Source organism: Wolffia australiana, chromosome 3, assembly GCF_029677425.1.
Source record: "Wolffia australiana isolate 7733 chromosome 3, ASM2967742v1".
NCBI lineage: Eukaryota > Viridiplantae > Streptophyta > Magnoliopsida > Alismatales > Araceae > Wolffia > Wolffia australiana.
This window is the reverse complement of record NC_135837.1, coordinates 19999699-20004374: the sequence shown is the minus strand read 5'-3', so window position 1 is coordinate 20004374 and position 4676 is coordinate 19999699. Positions and strand designations below refer to the sequence as shown.

Genomic DNA, 4676 nt, shown 5'->3' with positions numbered 1-4676 from the left:
ATGGCATGCCCAAGGAACTCTTTGGAGTCATTTGTTGAACATTCAGAACTTGTGTCTCCCCTACCTTAGGACATAGTGTAGGAGGTCTGGCTAGCCTCACCCACGTCGAGACCACTCCGTGGTTAGAGCCCACGTCTCTCTTGTCGAGATCACTCCGGGGGAAACGTGGTCAAGCGTGTCGTCAAGATCACTCCGATACGATTAAAGGATTCAAGAAGTCGCTGTCTTCAAGAGCTTAGAAGATTTTCGTCGAGATCACCCCGGAGATCCTTGGAGGTTCAAGATCGACATCGGCGCATCACCGACCTGGGAAACTCACTCCACCGAAGGAGCATCGCCCAGATTAATCAAGAACCCCCGTTCTTGGAAGGTTCTCGATCGTTGCCTTTCAAGAATCCCTCATCTTGGCCACCATCCTTCACCGACCTTCACCTTCCATCCTCCGTCCTTCGTTCCCCACCCTGCCGCCCCTGCCTCCTCTTCCTTCTTCCATCTAGCCATACCCTCCCTCCACTGTCCTTCTTGCCCGTCGCCCATCTCCCTTTCTCCTCCCTCGTTTCTTGAATCATCGCCGTCCCTCCCCCCCCTCCTTGATTCTTGTCAGCCACCCTCTTCCCGACCTCCTTGACCATTCCAGCGCCTCCGCCGTCCACCTCGCTCCTCCTCCTCCCCCGCCGCCCTATTCTAAGATCCTACCGTCACCGCTCGTCCTTTTCCCCGCTCTCACCCCGCCACTGCTGGCCTTCCTGCTGCCCTCACCGCGCACGGGCCTCTACCGCACAGCCTTCCGCATTCTCGCCCACTGCGGGTCTTCTGCCGCGCGGCCTTCCGCTCTCTCGCCCGCCGTGGGTCTTCTGCCGTGCAGTCGTTCGGCCTCTTGCCTGCCGCGCCCGCCACAGTGCAGCCCCTGACCCTCCAGCTCCACAGTCCTCCGCGCGTGCTCGCCCTGACAGCCTGCCTAGAACGTCTGCCCAAGCGCGCGCACGCATCCCGGGCTCCCGCCTGTGAACGTTGTGCATACGTCGGCCCGCGCGAGTGCTCTCCGTGCACTCGCACGCTGCTCGCTTGACCGCCGTGCTCTATTGTGCTTGCTTGCCAGAGCGCCTCCCACGCCCGCCGACCACGCCACCGGAACCCACCCTCGTTCGGGCCATCGATCCCTACGACCGGTCCACACCTCGTTACCAGTTCGGGATCGTCACGCCGTGGACTAGCTATATCAAGGTACTTCTCGTCTCCTCCCCACCATTCCAGTATTATTACGTTCTCTAGTCTCGTCCCCCCATATCGCGTCCGCTGCCCACTATTCAGTACACGTCGGATAGGTTAGCCACCCACGTCGAGTGTAGGATCTCTTGTGGTAGATAGGAGGGTTGTTGACTTGGACGCTGAACACTTATGGGCCGTCAAACGCCCCTCACCGTCTAGACGTCTAGTTGATTCCGCAGGTCATTGGGAGTTTGATCCTAGGATCATATCTCATCATTGATCGGCGTGACTTACACACTTATTCGTTGATTACTTCTCTGCTCATTCAGTGTTCCATCGCATACCTTGAATTGCATCTCACGAACTAACTCATCATATCCCTATGACATAATACGAGCCGATCGATCCCGGCCGACGTCGTATTACATCAGGACCTTTTATATCAGGGCCCCCCTAATGGACTCTATTTCCCCCCCTTGTTGACCCACTAAGGGGGTCCAATTTGACCTCTTCCGCTTTATCAGGGAAGAGGGGGGCACCCTAGTGATGTAATACGATAACGATCGGGATCGACGGTTCGTATTACGTCACAATGATGCACGATGCGTATTCGATTATGATGATGAATGCACTTTTTTTTAAAAGTCTCAAGAGCGACGAGGACGGTCCGACGATGGGACAATGGGTACAGTAAATCCTAAGAGAGACGAGCAGGTCTGGGTCGACTCCAAGTGACCCGCGGAACCTCACGATCGAGCATGGTGAGAGGGGCGTTTGACGGCCCAGCGGAGTTCACCCTCGACGACAATGACCGGGTCGTCAATCTCAAAGAAGATCCTACCCTCGATGGTGGAGGCTAACCTGACCGACGTTAACAACAACAAGTGGCAGCAGAAATCAATAGAGGAAAGACAGCACTGAAGAAAATAATAATACTGTCAAAAGGGGAAGGAGCAAGGAGGAACCTGGTCACGCTTCATCAACGCCGAACAGCCGAGTGAATGCCGGGGTCGAGTACACGAGCCACTCAATAGTCGCGCCCGAAGAAGTTCCCGCGAGGCCGGGATTATTGGTGTACAACAGGGTGTGGTTGACCAGCGGTGATGAGCTCGGTCGCGGCGTAGTCAACCTCGACCACGCGGGTGCTGGCGACTACGGCGGGCCAGCCACAGGGGTGAGCGCGGGCGCGGCAGCAAGGGGGGTCGCCCTTTGAGCGCACGGGCGCGAGCGATTGCGGCGGGTGCCCGTGGGGGCACGCGCGGGGTGCGTAGCTGTGGACACGCGGTGCGCGGGCGCACGGCGGTGGCGGGCGGCCGATGGCCGCGGCGTCCGTGCGCGGATGCGCTCAGGCGCGCGAAGAGGACGGGCCGATCATGGCTGTGAGCGGCGATCAGGATGACCTCCGTCGAGATCGACCGCTGCTGCGGGTTGCCTGATCGCGGACCAATGGACAAGGCTCCAGGCAATCCTGGGAAGGGACGGTCCGCCGGTGTGACGGGCGCCGAAGGGCGAGGCCGTCTCCACAGGGTGGCTGCGTCAGCCCAGAGGTCTGGCGCTTCTTCGCCGGCGATAATCTGCAACGGTCGAGCTCACATGGATGGCCGGGAGGGGAAGGAAGATGAATGGTCTCCTGCTAGCTGAGCGAGAGGTTGAAGATGATAAACTTCTATTTTTAACTCAAAGTAAAGATTGAAGGAAAAATGAAACAGTGCAAATGGTTGGTTTTCTCAAAAGACTCTCATTTGCTCTTGGGCATGCCTTCCCCTTATACAGGGGGGGGGGAATGGTGCCAAGAAGCTAAGCATAGAGGAGGGGTCCGTCGCGGGACGTGGCCCTCCTCTTTACACGTAATTTCAGAAAAGAGAACGAAACGTAAAAACGGAATCGGTCCAACACACGACCCGATCCAATATTACAATGAGGCAAATGACGAAGAAAAGAAACTTACTTGGAGTACTTGAATTCGGGGTCGCGTACGTCGGCACGAGCGGCTCGGAGAGGTCAAACGTGTCCCGTGTCGGTGTCGACGTCGTCGCGATGGTCCCCCATCACCTAGGTTCTAAGACCAGGAAGAAGAAAAGGGAATTTTGTTGTTTTGTTCTATCTTGGTCTCCCTTCCTCGTTCAAGAGAAGATCAAAGAGGAAGAAGGAAGAGAGCGCCGAGGAGAAGAAAAGGTGGAAAATCGTGGCAGACAAGGAGGCCTCCGCCTACCCTTCCCCTGCCAATTTCTTTGCCCGTTGCCCCTCCTCCCTGAGTGGACTACCCGGGTGATTTGAAGCTCCTCTTCCCGTGTCGGCCGAAATTCCTGGCAAATCTGCCAGCCCTACGCCCACTATGGGTAGAAATTGGGGCTCCCCGGGCATCTGGTGGCGCAAATTTGCCCTTCTCTACCTCCAATCGGATTTACCCCCTTGACTCTATCCAAAGGCGAGAAAAATCCCCACCTTTGCATTTGGTGCAGAACAGCCACCGTTCACTAGGTGTTTGAATCGATTTGAGGCCTTTGGCGCTGCAAGATGTGACAGACGAGAGTCCTAAATAGACTTAATACTGAAGGAAAAAATATTCTACCTGTTATACCGTGCACTCTCTTGAGGGCAGAGCACGCCTTCTCCTGTGCGGACAACCCAGCTTTTGCTCCACGTGCATGCGTGCCTAACACAGTGGAGATATCTGAACGAGAGGAACCCATTCAACGACCGTCCCTGTGCTAATTTAACTCCTAGCTGCCATAGGCTCTCCGCAACTCACCGAGGATCCTCGCCACCACACGCCTCAAGCGCTCGGCCCAGTGCCCATCGGAGACGCGAGTCTCCCTTGTCACCAGGCAACCGCCATCGCTCTGATTGTCATCACTGAAGCGAGTCTCCCATGGGTTGATCTGCCAACTGTCAATCACTGAACACCGCTGATCACATCATCCATCGCCAGCCCCTGGTTATTTTGCTGTGCCATAAAGGAAGGGCCACCTTGGGCCATATGACACTTGAGCCAGCTCCTCAAGGCCCCTCTGCGTTCTCTTCCTCCGACCTTTAACCAGAGCTCCAGTGTCATCATTGCTCATCAAGCCGTCGTCTGCTCTCCGGCGCCTCTCCGCCCCACCCACTTTGACCGCCGCCGACTGTAGGTAAATTCTGCATCACGAGCCACTTGGACAAGGTATGTCGTCCTGTCCCATCGCTCGTTTAGTTATCTCCTGTAGTAATTTTTTGTCTTGACTCAACCGCACTCGAGCTAGGTAGGTGGGAGAGGTTTTGAGAGAAATTATGACATATTTGAGTGACTTACTGGTACGGACAAGACAGTCCGCTACGTACGAGCCCTACGGATTGACTCCATTTGGCCTTAGATGCCTTCGTCGCACCAACGAGGTTCGAGAGGCCACCGTCGTTGTCACCCTGCGACCCCATCCAAGCTCGGAGCTAGACGCCTCCCTTGAGTTAGTGCCTGCACATACCACACATAA

At 56.2% G+C, this 4676-nt stretch overlaps 1 long non-coding RNA gene across 5 annotated transcripts; it reads right to left on the bottom strand.

The window, feature by feature from the left end:
• Positions 1-1829: 1829 nt before the first annotated feature.
• On the bottom strand, positions 1830-4252 carry LOC144701260 (uncharacterized). Of its 5 annotated transcripts, none has more exons than XR_013580967.1 (5): positions 3962-4252; positions 3782-3883; positions 3158-3719; positions 2175-2846; positions 1830-2070 (listed from the first exon to the last, which is right to left on the bottom strand). It is a non-coding gene; the product is annotated as an uncharacterized LOC144701260 (long non-coding RNA). The 5 variants fall into 5 exon arrangements; XR_013580968.1 differs by having other exon boundaries at positions 3158-3744; positions 3791-3883; XR_013580966.1 differs by having other exon boundaries at positions 3791-3883; positions 3962-4251.
• Positions 4253-4676: the final 424 nt, after the last annotated feature.